The 21,931-nt window shown below is 41.9% G+C and overlaps 1 protein-coding gene across 2 annotated transcripts in view; it reads left to right on the forward strand.

The window, feature by feature from the left end:
• FAM163A (family with sequence similarity 163 member A) overlaps positions 1–21,931 on the forward strand; it is a 70,291-nt gene that overhangs the window by 35,941 nt on the left and 12,419 nt on the right. Inside the window, exon 2 of one of the 2 annotated variants that reach the window (XM_040360209.1) lies at positions 17,908–18,039. The exons of the other annotated variant lie outside the window; for it this stretch is intronic. The gene's annotated coding sequence lies outside the window, so the exon portion shown is untranslated. The remainder of the gene's footprint in view (positions 1–17,907; positions 18,040–21,931) is intronic. 2 annotated transcript variants of the gene reach the window in all.

Below are 21,931 nucleotides of genomic sequence, written 5' to 3' on the forward strand. Positions count from 1 at the left end.
TGAAAAATTATAGTGGAGATGGGAAAGATATTTCTATATGTATTACTGTGAATTAGGGATGAGCCAAACGACCCCCAGTTAGGTTCGTTCCTGCTGCCAGGGTACCAGTAGCCGGCAATATGCTCTAGGACTCTATTATTATACTATTATTATATTATGCTATAAAGGACAGTGGCCCAGATTCAAGAAGCACTTGTGCCCGCGCAACCATAGGTTACGCAGCGCAAGTGCTTACTTGCTCCGGTGTAACGAGTGCTCCTGATTCAGGAACCTCGTTACACCGACTGCAGGCTAAAATATGCGCGGCATAAGGCTCTTATGCCTCGCAGATTTTAGGCTGCATCCTTGCGGGGGCCGCTAGGGGGCGCTCCCATTGTGTATCAGCGTGTAGTATGCAAATTGCATACTACCACTGATTCACAAGCTTGCGCGGGCCCCGCGCAAGCCAGGTACGGAGTTTCCGTACGGCTACTTTTAGCGCAAGGCTGCCCCTTCTAATAGTAGGGGCAGCCAATGCTAAAGTATAGCCGGCCTTCCCGCGCCGTGAAATTTGAATTTCACTGCGTTTGCGTAAGTAAAAAGTGAATGGTGCTGGACGCCATTCACGTTCACTTAGAAGCAAATGACGTCCTTGCGACGTCATTTGCCGCAATGCACGTCGGGAAAGTTTCCCGACGGGAGCGCGCCTAATTTAAATGATTCCCGCCCCCGGCGGGATCATTTAACTTGCGCATGCTTACGCCGGGCAAATTTGCCGGCGCGCCCTCGCAATTCACGGAGCTACTGCTCCGTGAATCGAGGGCAGCGCAAAATATTTGCGGGGGCGCAGGGCAAAATCGTTGCCCTGCTCCCCCGCAAATATCGCGCAATTCTACTTGAATCTGGGCCAGTATTAGCAATGTCCTGCGGAATGTCTGGCCAGCTTATTTTACTCTACATTTTTAATTGCAGTATCTTAATTTCTACCGCCTTCCTCAATCCATATTCAGGATACAGACACCCCTTACCCCTGCATGATGCAATGTGAACACCTGCACAACAGTCATGTTGTGTGAGAAAGAGACAATTGAATGCCAGATTGTCCTGTGGCGCTTTCTGTTGAAGTGTACGGGCAGACAGACAAGAATATCTGTAATATGTACATAATGATCTGTGTGATCTGGCTCTCTACTGGAGAACAGTTAACCCCTTCTGTGTTAGATTGATGTTCCTTACTAGATGAAACATGCAAAGTTGCCATTATCTACATATATTAGGGGGTGAAGGAAAGCATGACATCACCACCCTGCTTCTGCATTCATTCAGAAAATGCAAAGTATTCTCTGACTGGGGCCACTTTAGCGGCCAACCTCCTGTTTTCAGAATGCATAAGGTCAGCTGCTCAGCACAGGACCAAGAAGCAAGCGGGGATCACTGGAGTAGTGATGTCTATTTGTAGGTAGGGGGACACTCATCCACAGCAGCAATGCAGGTGGAGGAGGAAGTGGAGAGGAGCCTAGTTCCTGTATGGTTCCTCGGTTACAGGGAGACATCTATCCATCTATTTGGATGCTGGCACCCCATATGACTTTGGTTGTCATCTTGGGTCAGGCAGAGTCTATTTAAAGCCCAGGCTCCTGGGTTTGACATGCATTTTGCGGGTAGCTAGAGTAGAGATAGGTCACCAGGCTATCAGAGATAGTGCTTAGAATCAAGGAAAGGTTTGGAGAAGTAGGGAAAGAGCAGGAATATGCCATCTTTCCTGGAAGCTTTCACGTTTGGGTGCAGACCAGCCCAGCCAGGCCGCATTCCACTCCTTAAGACAGACACTGTCAGCACCTCTGATTCACTACTCTAGTGCCACTGTGCTGTTAGAACTTGTGAGTGTTTCCAGTAGGGTTGCTTTCCTGCAGGACCTGTTTGTATTTCAGGACTTCTATTGCAGAGCTGCACCAGATTTTTTATTCTCCAGTTTTAGTAAATCAACCCCTGTGTGTTTTCTGCTGCTGCATCATGCTGCACATACCCACATGCTTTAGTGAGTTTCAGCTTCCAGGGGCTTCTGCCAGGTATAGAATATGCAGAGTTTAATTCGTCCAAGTCGGACGAATTTCTTCAATTAAAGGTGTTGTAAAGGTACAATTTTTTTCCTAAATAGCTTTCTTTACCTTAGTGCAGTCCTCCTTCACTTACCTCATCCTTCCATTTTATCTATATAATAACAACAATAACATATAAATTGCATATCTATATAATAATATCCATGATTTCATCAGGACGCAGTCGATGAATAATTACTACTAATAATAGTTACTACTACTAATTGTTATTTTCAGACCTCCCTGTACCCAGAGGGGCTATTCATGTACAATATACCAAGGTGACACTGTGGGGATAGAACAGACGTCTCTTTATAATCAGGTACATGTTTGTGTGTATATATATATATATATATATATATATATATATATATATATATATATATACACAAGTAATAATATCTATAGTCCAATATATACCATCTGGCCACTTCATGTGGACCAGAATATGAATAAACTGACATATTTAAATGTTTTTACCCAGATTGTACCAATTTATGTGGGTTATCCTGCATTTTTGTGTCCCCCGGGGTGGGTTGCTTCCCTGAACGGGGTTCTTGGCCACCTACCTGACACAGCATCCACGGTGAGATTGTCTTGAATGATAGTTATATATTGGCAGATGGATGTACTCTTATCTATATAACTGTAAATATTAATATATTTTCCACAATGTATAAAAATACTAATGTTTATTTCTTTGTTTTTAGTTTTGTGACATATTCCATATACATCTGTAGCGCCTGTGTACTTTCTGTACAGGTGCTGTTTTAAATTTAAAGGGGGATGAGAGAGTTAGTTGGCCCTCATCCAGTTGATTTGGCTAAATTGTGTCTCTGCTTTACCTGGGCTGCGCTGTGGGTCCATTCTGCTGTTGTCGGGGTGTTAAATCACCCCGAGGCGACAGGTGGCGCCAGTGGAGTCCAGGTTAGGGTGCCTCTTGCCAGCAGCCAATGGGGAGGGTTCTTCCCTCGCGGGGTATGCTGGGGGAGGGTACTTCTGGAGCAGACGCCATTGGGCGGGGGTCTTGTTCCGGGTCTGGCGCCCACCTTCAGGGTGACATCACGGCTCCCCGGCGAGATGGCCTACCAGGCCGGGGTGCGCGTGCCACGTGGTGTTCCTGGTTCCGGGACCATGTCTAAAGCTGTGGCGGGGCCCCAGTGATCTACTGGGTCCCCAAATTATGAGGAGAGGATCCCAAGCGAGTGTGCTGTTCGGTGGGGAGTCAGCCTGAGGAGAGCCAAGATAGGCAGGCAGTCCAATAGGGCCTAGACAATCCATTGGGGATCGAGGTAACTGGACACTGAGAGGTTGAGAGGGCTGCCCCCCTGTGCTTGTCCCCTAAAAAGGAGATGTATAAAATGTAAATATAGATGGGGTGGTGGCGCTGCCTGATGCACGTGAAATGAACCCAAATATTGGTGTCTCGGTGCAACCTGTAAGGCTATAGGTGGCTGGAAGCCCAGCAGTGTGGGTAGGCTTGAAATCCACTCAGAATAGTACTGGGTGAGTGCTAGTGACTATGCGCTAAGATGGAATGGTGTAGATAGGTGCTAATAACAATGCACAAAGTCTAAATACACTGTGTTGCAGTACACAAATCAGCAGTCATAGTCTGCGTATATAACACATGCATGTAATAAACAATATACAAAAATGCTGTGGTATAAATATCCAATAGAGTCCTGCACATAAAATAAACCAAAATTATGGTGTCTCGGTGCAACCTGTAAGGTTATGAGTGGATAGAGACCCAGCGGTGTGGGTAGGCTGGGAATCCACTCAAAATAGTACTAGATGACTGCTGGTGACTAATATAGGTAGGTATTAATAACAATGCACAAAGTCTAAATACACTGTGCTACAGTTCACAAATCAGCTATTCATATACTGCGTGTATGACACATGCAAATAATAAACAATATACACAAATGCTGTGATGTGAATATCCAATAGAGTCCTGCAGTGGTGTAAACAACACAGTGAGGGACTTATACACAGTATTATGTGAAGTATTCAGTCCACATCCATTAAACCATAGATATCAGTAAACAATAACAATGCTGGATATATAGAGAGTCCAAGAAGGGTAAGGCGTGTAGAGGAAGTGGTCCTAGGTCTTTAAACACGAGGTGGTCCCAGTGCTCCCCTCAGGGTTCCCCACTCACCAGATGGTGTTCCCCGTTTGGGGTGCCAGGCATGTACCACGAGCTCCCTCAGATGTTGCTCCTTTCCTCTGCTCACACGCACAACTGCCCTCCAAATAGACCTCCAGAACCTCCAGAAGTTGCCCGTCTGGCAAGATGTATGCACCACTCAGTTGCTCCGTATCTCAAAAAATATATATATAAAGAGAGAGGGGCTCCAATGGTGCAGTACCGTAATTAAAATGTATTTAAAATAAAATGAGATAAAGTTGTAGCCACTAATGCTCCCAGGGAGCGGCTATATATAAAAACAAACAACGCAAAAACACAGACCCAGACAAACAAAATAAAAAATATAGCGTCAGGGATACAGAGTATAAAGCATATGGACGGCGGTGAGTAGCGTGCGCTCCAGCTACAACCACCTAGACGCTGACCCGGAAGTGACGTATGTACGCGCATATGCCTGACGTACGTTTCGATTTGCTGATCGTCTTGGAGCGGTGAGCGGTGAGAAAATGTGTCTGTTTGTATACACGCATGTGTTTGTGCTCTGGGGCGCACACCCTAATGCATTATGCTATGCACACCAATGTTAGTCAGTACCAGCTTGAAAAGGTGTATATGCTTTTGAAGTTTAAATCACCTTTAACCGCCCTGGTGGTAATCCCGAGTTAGGCTCGGGATTAAATTTCAGTACCATTGGCAGAGCCACACATGGGATTGCATTGCAGAATCCTGGTCCAGGTTACTTACCTTGCCACCAGGATCCTGCGATGTTCCTCTGCTGTGTCTGCGGGCTGTGTCCTCCGCCCGAGGCTCATTTCCCTGCGAGTGTCAAAAAGTACACAAAACATAACGCATACAGTACACTGTAATCTTACAGATTACATTACTGTATCAAATTATTTCACATCCCTTTTGTCCCTAGTGCTTTGTCTAGTGCCCAGCATGCACTTTTATACTATATATATATATATATATATATATATATATATACTGTTCTTTCTGCCTGGAAACTTCAGATTGTCCATGGCTTTAGACAGCTAGAAAACAGCGATAATAAATTAGAGCACTTGCAGAATTGAGCGATAGTGAATCGTGGGGAAGTTTATTTTAATATTATAATTTTTTTAATTATTTATAGTTATTTATTATATTATAATTTATGATTTTGTGTTTCAAACTTTATCATACCCGCGATGTTTACTAGACTGTTGTTTGGACAGATTTAAGTGAGTTATTACTAAGAATTACAGGTCTACAATATAAAAACGCCAAATTTGTAATGTACCGCTTTGAGACGCAAATAATCTTACATCTTACATAATCATACCGCCAGGGTGGTTAACATTGGGTGTCCTATATGTATTGATGTTGCTGCATTATGAAAAACTATCAGAATCGTTTTTACATTTTAGAATAGGGAATCTCAAGACTGTCTATAATTTTGGAGGATGTGTGGAGATTGTCCATACTTTTAAAGGGTGCCTAAACTGAAAAAAGGTTGAGAAACACTGACACATTATATTTTGGGGTTATTCCTTTAGAGCCTAAGAGCAGCGCCTATCTTTACAATCATATATACATATACACAGAATCCTTAGTTTGTCTCAGTGCTTCCAGGTACAGTGATGAAAATAAGTATTTGAACACCCTGCTATTTTGCAAGTTCTCCCACTTGGAAATCATGGAGGGGTCTGAAATTGTTATCGTAGGTGCATGTCCACTGTGAGAGACATAATCAAAAAAAAAAATCCAGAAATCACAATGTATGATTTTTGTAACTATTTATTTGTATGATACAGCTGCAAATAAGTATTTGAACACCTGAGAAAATCAATGTTAATATTTGGTACAGTAGCCTTTGTTTGCAATTACAGAGGTCAAACGTTTCTTGTAGTTTTTCACCAGGTTTGCACACACTGGAGGAGGGATTTTGGCCCACTTCTCCACACAGATCTTCTCTAGATCAGTCAGGTTTCTGGGCTGTCGCTGAGAAACACGGAGTTTGAGCTCCCTCCAAAGATTCTCTATTGGGTTTAGGTCTGGAGACTGGCTAGGCCACGCCAGAACCTTGATATGCTTCTTACAGAGCCACTCCTTGGTTATCCTGGCTGTGTGCTTCGGGTCATTGTCATGTTGGAAGACCCAGCCTCGACCCATCTTCAAAGCTCTAACTGAGGGAAGGAGGTTGTTGCCCAAAATCTTGCAATACATGGCCCCGGTCATCCTCTCCTTAATACAGTGCAGTCGCCCTGTCCCATGTGCAGAAAAACACCCCCAAAGCATGATGCTACCACCCCCATGCTTCACAGTAGGGATGGTGTTCTTGGGATGGTACTCATCATTCTTCTTCCTCCAAACACGGTTAGTGGAATTATGACCAAAAAGTTCTATTTTGGTCTCATCTGACCACATGACTTTCTCCCATGACTCCTCTGGATCATCCAAATGGTCATTGGCAAACTTAAGACGGGCCTTGACATGTGCTGGTTTAAGCAGGGGAACCTTCCGTGCCATGCATGATTTCAAACCATGACGTCTTAGTGTATTACCAACAGTAACCTTGGAAACGGTGGTCCCAGCTCTTTTCAGGTCATTGACCAGCTCCTCCCGTGTAGTCCTGGGCTGATTTCTCACCTTTCTTAGGATCATTGAGACCCCACGAGGTGAGATTTTGCATGGAGCCCCAGTCCGAGGGAGATTGACAGTCATGTTTAGCTTCTTCCATTTTCTAATGATTGCTCCAACAGTGGACCTTTTTTCACCAAGCTGCTTGGCAATTTCCCCGTAGCCCTTTCCAGCCTTGTGGAGCTGTATCATACAAATAAATAGTTAAAAAATCATAAATTGTGATTTCTGGAATTTTTTTTTTGATTATGTCTCTCACAGTGGACATGCACCTACGAAGACAATTTCAGACCCCTCCATGATTTCCAAGTGGGAGAACTTGCAAAATAGCAGGGTGTTCAAATACTTATTTTCCTCACTGTATGTCTGAAGCCTCCGATCATGTGTTTCTTTGCTGTGTAACCTCACTAAATGACAATTATAGAATAAAAATAATGAACACATGGCTTGCATTTTTAAAGCCTCCGATCCAGGACAATTCAGAAAATGAGGATTGGATTATACAGAAAGGTACAGCCAGCTGTGAAATGCCAGCATGAATACTAGAACCACTCAGCATATGTCCCCTAAGAGAGTTTAAATGTTCAAGTTTGACTACAGTGTATCCCTAATACAAATCTTTTTCTTGGGTATAGTGGATTTCTTTACTAGGTCAATGCATAAAAAATGTATTTGCTTGAAAACCAAGAAGCATATTTTTTTCTTTATTGGCGAGTGAGATAACTGACAATATTAATATTATATGTGGTCATAAATGATTAACTAAAAACTGTATACTGAGCGGACTAATATAAGAAATGTGGTTAATATGAAACGAAGTAACCACAAATAAAGAATTAAAGTAAAACTACAGGCAAAAAAAAAACCTCAGTAATGAATATGTTGCCGTATACTCGTATAGGAAGGTCTTACTAATTTCTACATTTTGTATTTGTCTGCACTATGTTGCAGTAAAGTAAGCCCCATTGGTCCTTATCATGTTAATAAATAAATGTAAAAAATTACCAGCCCAGAGGAGCATTTGAAGTTTTTGTGATGCTATTTGATTGTTTTGTACAATGTTAGTCTACAGTTTTTGCATAAGAGCTGATGTCTAAAATCTGGTATGCAGTAATAGAGGAGCTCAGTATATTATGGATTATCTTCAAATATTTATGTTTGGACTGTGTTGCCTGGAAGAAGATAGTTTTGCAAGAAATGATTACCTTCAGTTTAGAGCTAGATGATCTTTTACAGAGGAAATCCATATACATATTAAAATCTTATGTCCATCCTCTTTTATAGACCATTCCCCTGGTAAGTAGTGGCTTGCCTCCTAGTTCTGTTAGTATATCATACATTTGAGATATTCCATGTTTCATAGGCATTTTGATATTGCAAAGTTTTTCAATTTGGTTCAGTGTATTCTCATCTCTACACACGATCAGTCCATCCGATGAGAACAGACCGATGGACCGTTTTCATCGGTTAACCGATTAAGCTGACTGATGGTCCGTCGCACCTACACACCATCGGTTAAAAAAACGATCGTGTCAGAACGCGGTGACGTAAAACACGACGACGTGCTGAAAAAAAACGAAGTTCAATGCTTCCAAGCATGCATCGACTTGATTCTGAGCATGCGTGGATTTTTAACCGATAGTTGTGCCTACTAACGATCGTTTTTTTTTCCCATTGGTAAGGAATCCATCGGTTAAATTTAAAACAAGTTGGCTTTTTTTTAACCAATGGTTAAATAACCGATGGCACCCACACACGATCGGTTTGGACCGATGAAAACGGTCCATCAGACCATTCTCATCTTTTTAACCGATCGTGTGTACACGGCATAAGTGGTTGAGGCATTGTGCTGACTAAGTGTTTGAGTTGCAGATACTCCCAGTCGCTAACCTGCTGCCACCCGTGTATTGTTATTAAATCTTCTCTTGTCCTAATTTTACCTTGTGTCACAATATCCTTTACTTGTGCGTTTCCCATATAAGTTCCCAACCGTGTCCCATTCCCTGGGATAAAAAAAACATGTACCTGTTAATGGGATTAATGGGGAGTACGCCCATTTTTCTTTTCGATATAATGTATCCCATACTTTAAATACAGTTTTAGTAAAATCATGTGTATCCGTGCTAAGTGTTCTGAATTTCAGTGATATCCAAATATTTTTTGTTTAACTGTGTCGTGTGTATCTTCCATTTTTACCCATCTCTTTTTACTGTTTGTGTTTATCCATTCTGCTAACCTTACCAGAATAACCGCCATATAGTATCTCTTAATGTCAGGGGCTGCCAACCCTCCTTTCTTTTTTTTCTAGATAGGAGCAGATTATTAACTCAAGCTTTTTTATTCTGCCATATGTATTTCAAAGCTATTGTTTTTATTACTTTAAAAAAACATTGTGGTATCTCCTGTAGGGAGCATTTGAAATTTATATAGTATTTTTTAGTAAATTCATCCTTCCTATCCAGGAGATGGGTCTCCTCGATAGGTTTTTTATATCTAATTTAACTTTGTTAAGTAATGGTATATAATTGGCCTGATAGATTTTTTTCTAGGGTGGGTGTTAATTTAATTCCCAAATATGTCAAAGCTTCTATCTCCCAGGAAAACGTGAATTCCTTTCGTAATGCTATTACCTCTTTCTTCTCTATTCCTGAATTTAGTATTACTGTTTTGTAGGGTTTATCTTAAAGTTTGTAAGCTCACCATATTGTTTCAATTCTCTTATTACACTAGGTAACGACAACCTTAGCTTGGTTATATATAGAAGTTTGTCATTACATACTGGAGCAGTGAAAGTGGGCATCCTTGTCTTGTTCCATTGAACATCTCAAAGGTGGATGACATTAACTTTAACCCTGGTCGTAGGGTGATTATATAAATTATTGATCCATCTCATAAAATTTGAGCCCAAGCCAATGCTTTGTAGTGTATCCATCATAAATCCCCAGTTTACTTGGTCAAATGCTTTCTCAGCATCTATTGACATGCGTAAGACTGGGGATTTCTTCTTTTGTCCCCCACGCATTAATAGCATTGTTCTTATACTGTTGTCCCTTCCCTCCCTTCCTGGGACGAAGCCTACTTGGTCTACATTTATCAACTCTGGTATTAAGTTTTTTAGTCTCGCTGCCAGAATTTTTGCATATAATTTTATATCTGCTTTTAATAACACAATAGGACGATAATTGGAGCATATAGATCTGTCTTTGCCTACTTTTGGTATTACTGCAACATCTGCCAGGAGAGATTCTCTTCTTATTTATTAATTTTCTCCTCTTTCATTTAAATAGTTACATAAGAATGGTACTAGTTGTTCCTTAAATCTTTTATAATATTTTATAGTGAAGCCATCTGGACCGGGGCTTTTCCCCCTGGTATTTTTTTAGGGCGTTATATATTTCTTCTTGTGCGATTGGTTTCTCTAAGCGCTCAATACTTTCTGCTGTTATCTTAGATATGTTTGCTTCTACTAAGTATTGTTGTATTTTGAGTTTTCTATTCTTCTCCTCATGTCGTGTTTCTTTATTTCTAATTGCACACAATGAACTGTAGTACGTTTGAAAAGTCTCTGCAATATCAGTTGTTTTATATTTAGTTTCACTTCTTTCATTTTTTATCTTTTCTATGTAATTTAAGGTTTTCTTTTCCCTTGATATTTTTGCTAAATATTTCCCAGGTTTATTTCCCCATCTATATCTCTCCTTTGCGACATTGCTAAATACTTTTCTCGTTTCTTTCTCCATCAGTTTCCCTAAGTGACCCCTTTTTGTAACTAACCTATGATGTGTTTACCTATCTAGATGTTTTTTATGTATTTGTTCCAAGTCATGTAGTTCACTTATTTCCCTTTTTATAGTTATTTCAGTTTCTTTGTTTCCCCTGCTCCTATTGAAATTAATTTACCTCTAATATAAGCCTTAGGTGCTTCCCAAATAGTGGCCCTTATCACATCTGGTGTGTCATTAGTACCAAAAAATTGTTCAATTTCAGTTGTTATGTTTTACCTACTTCTACATCATCTATGAGATCTTCGTTTAACCTCCATGTCCCTTTTCTATGGTTCTTATCCTTAAATCTGATCTTTAGTGTTACGGGGGCATGGTCCGAAATTGTTGTTATCCCTATTGAAGTCTCTACTACATATTCTAAAAGTCCATGGTCCACCAGAATATAGACCAGTCTCGAGTACGTGTCGTGCACCGATGAGTGAAATGTGTAATCTTTTTTTCTTGGGTGTGTTACTTTCCATGCATCCACCAGCTGCATTTTTTTTTATCAATTTCAATTGTTTATTCTCTCTAATCGGTGCACCAGACGTACTATCAAGACCGTGGTCCATTGAGAAATTGAGGTCTCCTGCCACGATTAGGTGGCCTAAGTCCATTAAGGCATCAAGAATCCCTTTTAGGTATTTGTTAGGATATTTATTAGGGCAATACATATTTGCCAACGTGTACCCTTTCCCTTGTAGGGACCCTTTCAAGAACAAAAAAACGACCCTCTGAGTCAACTTTTCTGTCTTCCAAGCTTTTATTTGGGGAGTCTCCATAGTACCAGGTTGGGATAGCCCGTGAATTTAATTTTATATTTGAATCAAGTGATAAATGTGTCTCCTGTAAAATAATTATCTCAGCGGAGTACCTTACTAACTCTCTTAGCACCATATGTCTTTTTTCAAGGTGTATTCAGTCCTCTTACATTATATGTCATGAACTTAACAACAGTCATTGCTTTGTTCTGTTTTCAGCTTACTTAATCCAACAGATAAATTCTTATACTGGAGTATACATATATTCTTCTTCCTATTTCTTAGACCAACAGATGACTTTTTATACAAGGATACACAGATCTTTCCCCCCTCCCCTCCTTTTCCCCCTTCTCATGTTGGTATCTTGACCTAATGGTCTGGAGCAAGAATTTTCCCCCCTTAGGGACACCCTTGTCCCCCTGCTCTCTCATTCCCAAGGTGGAGTTCTGTATGGCACTATCAGGCTCGCCACCCGACTTCCAGGGAGGATGTTCCAAAGCATGCCAAGAGTCATGCCAAGTTTCCATATCCCCATTTTTATGTTCTTCATCTATTCAAACTGTTTCCCGCTCCCCCCTTTTAGGCCTCCCCTCCCTCTCCGCCCCTGAAACGTACTGGAGCGAAAAAAAAAAGGAGCGAAGAAAATAAGAAAAAAAAAAACTGGGTCATCTTTCTTGTTCTAATTATTTGTTCTGTCCTATGATTTCTTCTTGTCTTGACATTGTCACCAGGCAATTTTCTATCATTGGAATCTCCAGTTTTTTTTCAGAATTCAGGCATCTCTTCAATGAATCTTAATCTAGCAGTCCCGCCATTTTTCCTGGCAATCAAACATGCGGGGAAGCCCCAGTTGTATTGAACTCCATGTACCAACAACGACTTTAAAGTTCTCCTTCTTTTTAAAGTTTCCTTTGAAAGATCTTGAAAAATTTGGATGTTATTTTCTTTGAAATTTTCCCCTCAAATTTCTCCACAGTTGATTTTTTTCCTCCCAGTTTTCGAATAGCACTATGATATTTCTCGGATTTTCCTGTGGGATTTCTCTCAGTCTCCTTAGTCTATGTGCTCTCTCGATTTGTATTGGGTTTGTTATTTCTTTGTCCAGCACTGGGTTCAAAATCTTCCTTATTATTTCTGTTAGATCTTCATACTGAGGAGAATCAGGGACACCACAAATTCTTAAGTTTTTCTTCTGCCTCTGTTTTCTTGGTGTTCTAATTTATATGCCTGTTCCTGTTGATCTCTTTTTATGGATTTAATTTCTCCTTCAAATTTTCTGGTTACGTTGAAATCTGTTATTTTTTCCACTTCCTCCACTCGTTCAAGCATATGACCAAAATTTCGGTGGATTATCTTCATTTCCGCTTTTAGCGATTTTTCTAAGGCCGCAAACATAGGTTCCATTTAAATTTTAGCTGGTAGTGGATCTTTATTTTGATGTTTAGCGCTTCAGATATAATTCATTTTAACAACTTCAGCCCCCGAAAGATTTGGCTGCTCAATGACTGGGCCATTTTTTTGCGATACGGCACTGTGTCTCTTTAACTGACAATTGCGCAGTCATGCGATGCTGTACCAAAACAAAATTGACGTCCTTTTTCTCCCACAAATAGAGCTTTCTTTCGGTGGTATTTGATCATCTCTGTGGTTTTTTAACCAAGATTTTTTTTTAAAAAAACACAATATTTTGTACTTTTTGCTATAATATAATAAATAGCCCCAATTTAAAAAATAAATAAATACATTTTTGTTCCGCGGTTTAGGCCGATATGTATTCTTCTACATATTTTTACTAATAAAAATCGCAAATAGCGTATATTGATTGGTTTGCACAAAAGTTATAGTGTCTATAAAATAGGGGATAGATTTATGGCATTTTTATTATTAATATTTTTTACTAGTAATGGCGGCAATCTGCAATTTTTATCGGGACTGCGACATTATGGCGGACAGATCGGACACTTTTGACACATTTTTGGGACCATTGACAATTATACAGCGATCAGTGCTATAAAAATGCATGGATTACTGTGTAAATGTCACTGGCAGGATAGGGGTTAACACTAGGGGGGCGATGAAGGGGTTAATTGTGTTCCCTAGTGTGTGTTCTAACTGTGGGGGAAGGGGACTATCTATAGGAGATGGCAGATTGTGGTTCCTAGCTTGTAGGAACTCACGATCTGCCTCTCCTCACAGAACTGGGACGTGTGTGTTTACACACACACGTCCCTGTTCTGCCTCTTGTGCCCGTGATCGCACGTGGCCGGCGGTCATGCCTGCTAACCTGCTTAAAGGAGCAGACGTACAGCTATGACGGATCGCAGGAACGCACCGACCTGTCACAGTATGACAGCGGCTGCTCGGAAAGCGGTTAATGATGCACCTAAACTTATTACACAAGTTTACAAGTGTCAAGCGTTTTTTCTGCCAAGACTCTTTTACCAAGAAGAAAATCTGGGAGAGTTGGCGAAATGTCCAGTGTGCATGCGGCCTCAAGTGTAACTAAAGGCAAACGCTAGGAGTGCCAACAATGACAGAGCCCGTCCTAGCTCAAAACATCCAATAGGGAAAGGAAGTCCTAGAAGTCTTAAAAGTAAAATCCTGTGAGGAGGTGTATGACAGTCTCAGTCCAGGGAGCTCGGGTTGAGGCTGTCATACACCACCTCACAGGGTTTTGCTGTGATGTGCGACCTTTAGTACTTCCTTCGCCTCTCTATTTTTCCGGTTTACTGTTATCATCGAAAATTAAATTAAAGGAAAGTCCCAAATTTTGGGTTGATTTCAGAACACTAATAGAGGGGAAATCTTCAGATGAGGATACTAGTTCTGGCGGCCCATTGTGACACACTGGAATTCCCTCACTTTGTAGGGATTTTCTCTCACTTCCTATCTTAGCTTTGGGACAGGAAGTGAAGGGAAAGCTCCCCAATGGGACACAGATGTTAGAAACTGACAAGGTTGAATGTTTGCTGTTCTGTAAAGTACTCTTACAGTACTTACTTTTTGCCTAATAAAGCGATTGAAACAGAAACTGACAAGGTTATAAACCTCCCTATCCAAAATGGAAAAAAAATTAAAATTTGTCTTTAGTTACACTTTAAGGGCCAAATCCACAGACATGCAGCCTAACTTAACTTTTCAGAGTTAAGTTACACTGCCGCAATTTTCCGAAGTTAAGTACCGATCCTCAAAGCACTTACCCGGAAAATTGCGGCAGCGCAACTTAACTCCGTCCATCGTAAGGCGTTCCTAGTTTAAATGGGCGATTCCCATTTAAATTAGGCGCGCTCCCGCGCCGGACGTACTGCGCATGCGTGTGACGTCATTTTTCCCGACGTGCAGCACGCGAACGTAATTTACGCCGGGCTTTGTGGATTGCGACGGGACAATAAAGTTGCGACGGGTGAAAAAAAAGTTACGCGCCGGGAAAAAAAATTCAAATTTAAAAAAAAATCACGGCGATCGAAAAAAAGGTCTGGTTTTACATGGTGTACTAACTTTACACATTGTAAAACCAGCCCTAATTTTACGCGTGCAAATCGTAACTTACCCAGAAAAACACAAAGCTTAAAAGCTTTGTGGATCTGCTTAAGTACTCATTTGCATACGCTAGGCGGCATTTCGACTCGAAATGCCCCCAGCGGCGGATGCGGTACTGCATCTTAAGATCTGACAGTGTAAGTGTCTTACAGATGTCAGATCTTCTGCCTAACTTTGGAAAAATACTTTTGAGGATCGTTTCCAAAGTTAGGCACAGAGATACGCAGGCTGAACAGCAGTTCCGCCTGCGTATCTCTTTTGTGGATTTGGCCCTAAGTTCTCATTCAGCTATGCAAGGAAGTCCCACCTGGCGTGACGTATCTAAAATGGTAAATAACTATGTCATCCGAACACCAATACAGTAATACCTTGGATTGTGAGTAACAAGGTTTACAAGCGTTTCGCAATACAAGCTATTATTTAAAAAAAATCCTGACTCGGTTTGGTATAGAGAATAATTATCAACTACATTATGCTCTGAAGCAAAAGAGAAAAAACTGGAAGAATAAGGCCTCATTTCCACTGGCGTTTTTACAGCCACGTTTCTGAGCGTTTTTTACAGCTTAAAAACGCCTGTCCATGTTATTCTATGGCTTCATTCCCACATAGGCGTTTTTGAGCTGCAAGTGGCATAGACGTTTTTGAGCTGTAAAAAAGCCTAACAACAGTGGCTGTAAAAACGCCAGTGGAAATGAAGCCTAAAGCAGATTATCAGAAACATTTTTGTAGGGTCCTAGCCTAATACATAATTATTTTCTACCCTGCTCCAATGTAGTATTGTGATCATTTGGTGGTATTAAAGCTTTTTTTTTTTTTTTTTTTTTAATAACACACATGTTATACTTACCTGCTCTGTGTAGCAGCTCCGATCCTCTAATTTTCAGGTCCTCTGCCGCCACTCTTGGTTCTTTCCCCTTAAGCAGTGCCCCAGAGAAAGCCACTTGCCCTTGGGGCACCTATGCATGATCGCTCCTGAGCTGCTGCTCTATGCATCAATAGAGCCCTGCCCTGCTCTCCTCATTCTCTCACAAGCTGTGATTGAAATAAGTGGGAGCCAATGGGCTCCCGCTGCTGTCTCAGCCAATGAGAAGGGAGAGTCCCGGGACAGCCAAGGCTATTGTGAACAATGCTGAATTGAAGGGGGCTGAGGTAATGATTGGGGGTGCTTGGGGGGGGGGGGGCACCACCATACAATCACAAGAAAATAAGGATATTCACAATCTCACAATGATAAGGTGGTAATCTTATCCATTAGCAACAAAGCAACAGGCATCACAGGCTGACGTTCCGGTACCTTACAGGATCCCTTTTTCAGGGTAGCTTGTACAAATCAATGGTAGGTGGCCATGTACATGAAGACTTAGGTATGCACCAAATATCATATAGCCCCTTGCTTGATGAACCCTCCTTTCTCATACCTCCCAACTTTTTTTATGGGAACGAGGGACACCAATTGGAAAGAGTATTTAGATATAGGGGACACACCCTGCAAAACCCCATTAAAGGAGAATAATGCCCGTACACACAATCGGAATCTCCTTTGGGATAAACTCTGACGTATTTTTCTAACAGAATTCCGTTCAAGCTGTCTTGCATACACACTGTCACACCAAATTCCGACCGTCCAAAACGAGCCGAGAAAAAAGTTCAGTGCTTCTGAGCATGTGTCGACTTGATTCTGAGCATGCGTGTTTTTTTCTCCATCGGAGTTCCATACAGACGAACGTAATTTCCGATAGAAATTTTCTTCATCGAAAAAAAGAGAATTTGTTATCTTTCGAAGTCCATCAGCATTCCGGTGGAAAAACTTTGATGGGGCACACACACGGTCGGAATATCAGATGAAAAAATTTCGTCTGACTTTTTCCATCGGAAATTCCGATTGTGTGTACAAGGCATTATACAAAAAAAATTATTAGTTAAACCCACAAATGCTTTTTTTCCCCTTTTTATATTGGCTTTTTAAAATGTACAAATGCAGCCATTTAGAATTTGGATGAAAAGTTTAGCACTGGGAAACACTTTTTGAAAGATTCAGGGCCAGATTCAGGTAGACTTACGATGGGCGTATCAGTAGATACGCCGTCGTAAGTCTGAATCCCCGCCGTCGTATATTTAAGCGTATTCTCAAGCTGAGATATGCTTAAATATTGCTAAGATATGACCGGCCTAAGTCTCCTACGCAGTCGTATGTTAACTGCATATTTACGCTGGCCGCTAGGGGCGTGTACGCTGATTTACTCCTAGAATATGTAAATCCGCTAGATACGCCTATTCACGAATGTACGCCCAGCCGGCGCAGTAAAGATACGCCGTTTACGTAAGGGGTTTTCAGGCGTAAAGATAAACCACTAAAAAGATGGTGCAGCCAATGTTAAGTATGGACATCAGAACCGCGTCAAAGTTTTATGTCGTTTGCGTAACTCGTCCGTGAATGGGGCTGGCCGTAATTTACGTTCACGTCGAAAGCATTGACGATTTGCCAACGTCATTTGGAGCATGCGCACTGGGATATGTCCACGGATGGCGCATGCGCCGTTCGATCAAAACGCCATTTACGTGGGGTCACACTTAATATACAAAAAAACGCCCACAGCTTCAACATTTGAATTAGGCGGGCTTACGCCGGCCCTAATGCGCTACGCCACCGTAACTTCGGCCGCAAAATCTTTGAGAATACCATACTGGCCTCTTAAAGTTACGGTGGTGTAGCATATAGGAGATACGCTACGCCCGCCTAAAGGTATGTGAATCTAGCCCAAAAAGTGCATTTGATATACAATTATATAGATCAGACCAAAATGAGACAGATGAGGAGGAAAGAGGGCCATTCCCGCAAAATCAGGGACAGTTGGGAGCTATGTTTGCTATATACAATTTTAGGTGTCTATGTATGCTTTTATACAGGTATTTATAATTATATATGCTGTATCTCTGGTATTACATTCTGCCAACACCTGTCTCCTGTCTTGTGTCTTTGCAGAATAAAACGACCGGATATCTGGTTGAGTTCATTTGCGGTTTGTGTGACCTAAGACAGACTGACAGCACTGCTTCTTTATCTTACCCTTCTGGTTTCCAGGCTTCTGCACTACCTTGACCTACAGTACTTGTGGTATGACTCATTTCTGCTAACAGCAATCATGTATCATTATTACAGCACAATATAATTACACACTGTTTATGGCACTAACATATTTAGGGCCAGTATAAAGAGCTCTCACTGTTCTTTGCTGAGCTCATACAACCATGACTGGGTAAAATAAATAAAGTGAGTAGCAACACACTATCTTTTAGTGACAGTTGGTTTTAGCTGCTGTTCCATATCATTATTTATTCCCATCTATAACAAAAAACAGCAATTAATGTCTAAGCTGCTGGCAACAAACGTGAGTACACCCCTAAGTGAATATTTTATTAAAATTGGGCCCAAAGTTTAAATATTTTGTGTGCCCACTATTATTTTCCAGCACTGCCTTAACCCTCTTGGGTATGGAGTTCACCAGCGCTTCACAGGTTGTCTCTGGAGTCCTCTTCCACTCCTCTATGATGACATCACAGAGCTGGTGGATGTTAGAGACCTTGCGCTCCTCCACCTTCTGTTTGAGGATGCCCCACAGATGCTCAATAGGGTTTAGGCCTGGAGACATGCTTGGCCAGTCCATTACCTTTACCCTCCGGTTTTTTAGCAAGGCAGTGGTCATCTTGGAGGTGTGTTTGGGGTAATTACCATGTTGGAAGACTGCCCTGCAGCCAAGTCCCTGAAGGGAGGGGATCATGCTCTGCTTCAGTATGTCACAGTACATGTTGACATTCATGGTTCCCTCAATGAACTGTAGCTCCCCAGTGCCAGCAGCACTCATGCAGCCCCAGACCATGATGCTCCCACCACCATGCTTGACTGTAGGCAAGACACACTTGTCTTTGTACTCCTCACCTGGTTGCCACACACGCTTGACACCATCGGAACCAAATAAGTATATTTTGGTCTCATCAGACCACAGGACATGGTTCCAGTGGTCTGATATGTCTATTTCTCAGAGACAACCTCTGGATATGACTCCGAGCACGTGCACTCAACTTCTTTGGTCGACCATCGCAAGGCCTGTTCTGAGTGGATCCTGTCCTGTTAAACCTCTGTATGGTCTTGGCCACCGTGCTGCAGCTCAGTTTCAGGGTCTTGGCAATCTTCTTATAGCCTAGGCCATCTTTATGTAGAGCAACAATTATTTTTTTGAGATCCTCAAAGAGTTCTTTGTGTTGAGGTGCCACGTTAAACTTATAGTGACCAGTATGAAAGCGTGAGAGCGATAACACCAAATTTAACACACCTGCTCCCCATTCACATCAGAGACCTTGTCACACTAATGAGTCACATGACACCGGGAAGGGAAAGTGGCTAATTGGGCCCGATTTGGACATTTCCACTTAGGGGTGTACTCACCTTAGTTGCTAGCAGTTTAGACATTAATGGCTGTGTGCTGAGTTATTTTGAGGGGACAGCAAATTTACACTGTTATAAAAGCTGTACACTTACTGCTTTACATTGTAGCAAAGTGTAAATTCTTCAGTGTTGTCACATGAAAAGATATAATAAAATATATACAAAAATGTGAGAGGTGTACTCACTTTTGTGAGATACTGTGTGTGTGTGTATATATATATATATATATATATATATATATATATATATATATATATATACACACACACAGCCCTCAAATTTTCCACTCGCATTTTGCCAGTGGAAAATAAGGGCTGGCTAGGAGCTTGGCTGGGAGTGAGGGGGGGGCTGAGCACCGCCGGTGAGCGGGGTTGATCAGGAGCCATTCTTTTGGTGGAAGAGTACATGGACATGGAGTTAGAGGAGAGCCGCGGGATCATCCCAGCATTGGACCAGTGTTCTGTCTATCACAGGTGCGGGGTTAGGAGGAGGTGGGGATGTGTGAGAATGAGCAGAGCGGAGACAGTTTCAATGTCAGCTGTTACGGTGTGTTTTACCGCTCAGTGATCCCGCGGCTCTCCTCTAACTCCATGCACGATCCGGACACCCTGTCAGTTACTCCGCCCTGGCAAGACTGCAAATGGGGGCGCTGTAAGGCTGCAAATGGGAGCACTGTAAGGCTGCAAATGGAGGTACTGTAAGGCTGCAAATGGGGGCACAGTCAGGCTGCCAGTGGGGGCACAATCAGGCTGCCAGTGGGGGCACAATCAGGCTGCCAGTGGGGGCACAATCAGGCTGCAAATGGGGATACTGTAAGGCTGCAAATGGGTGCACAGTCAGGCTGCAAATGGGTGCACAGTCAGGCTGCAAATGGGTGCACAGTCAGGCTGCAAATGGGTGCACAGTCAGGCTGCAAATAGGGGCACAGTCAGGCTGCAAATGGGGGCACTGTAAGGCTGCAAGTGTGGGTCATGGTGAGGCTGCAATGTGGGGCACAGTGAGGCATGCATTGATGGGCATAGGTGAGTCTGCATTGATGGGCAATGGTGAGGCTGTGCTGAGGGGAACTGATAAAGTTGTTGTTAATATTTATTTTTGTAATTTAACCACTTAAGGACCGGACCAATGTGCTGCCTAAAGACCCAAGCTGTTTTTACAGTTCGGGACTGCGTCGCTTTAACAGACAATTGCGCGGTCGTGCGACGTGGCTCCCAAACAAAATTGGCGTCCTTTTTTCCCCACAAATAGAGCTTTCTTTTGGTGGTATTTGATCACCTCTGCGGTTTTTATTTTTTGCGCTGTAAACAAAAATAGAGCGACAATTTTGAAAAAAATTCAATATTTTTTAATTTTTGCTATAATAAATATCCCCCAAAAACATATATAACATTTTTTTTTTCCTCAGTTTAGGCCGATACGTATTCTTCTACCTATTTTTGGTAAAAAAAAATCGCAATAAGCGTTTATCGATTGGTTTGCGCAAAATTTATAGCGTTTACAAAATAGGGGATAGTTTTATTGCATTTGTATTAATTATTTATTTTTTACTACTAATGGCGGCGATCAGCGATTTTTTTCGTGACTGCGACATTATGGCGGACACTTCGGACAATTTTGACACATTTTTGGGACCATTGTCATTTTCACAGCAAAAAATGCATTTAAATTGCATTCTTTATTGTGAAAACGACAGTTGCAATTTGGGAGTTAACCACAGGTGGCGCTGTAGGATTTAGTGTACACTTAGTGTGTGTTTACAACTGTAGGGGGGTGTGGCTGTAGGAATAAAGGGGATCACTCGATTGATGCAGCGCCATAGTGAAGCACGGGGAAGCCGTGTTTACATACGGCTCTCCCCGTTCCTCAGCTCCGGGGAGCGATCGCGACGGAGCGGCTATAAACGAATAGCCGCGCCGTCGTCCCGGATCGCTCCCCGACTGAACCCGACCGCCGCGTGTAGCCGCTAGAAGGCAGGGACGTACAGGTACGCCAATGTGCCTGTACGTGCCATTCTGCCGACGTATATGTGCATGCGGCGGTCGGGAAGGGGTTAATTCTGCATAAAACATTTAAGTGTAATTCCATGAGATAATTTATAAGGGCGTGATTAGGGGTGGGGCAGGGTAAGGGTTGGGTGGGGCAACTGGTGGCGATTAACCCTTGAGACCTGGCTAGTAGCTCAGGACTTGAAATTTTGAGCCCTGCGCATATATATATATATATATATATATATATATATATATATATATATATATTGTTATTCAGTTCGTACAGGTCAAAATAAAGATGAGGCTTCTAAATCAAAGTTCCCACAAATTGCCTTGCCATATCGATGTGTCGATGTACCAAATCGGTTCTCTTCTTTTTCCCAGCAAAGATTCCATGTCCAAAATATAAGCAAATCAGTACAGGTATGCACTAAATTTCTCTTAGTTCAACTTTCAAAATGTCATTGTGACATTTATGTCCTAAAGCAATTACTGGCATTTGTTCAGGTATGAAAAACATCTATTCCTTGCTCCCACCTATGAACTTTGGTCTTTTTGCTGATAGAATTCCCATG

The sequence above is a fragment of the Rana temporaria genome, chromosome 7 (genome assembly GCF_905171775.1).
Source record: "Rana temporaria chromosome 7, aRanTem1.1, whole genome shotgun sequence".
In the NCBI taxonomy this organism is placed as follows: domain Eukaryota; kingdom Metazoa; phylum Chordata; class Amphibia; order Anura; family Ranidae; genus Rana; species Rana temporaria.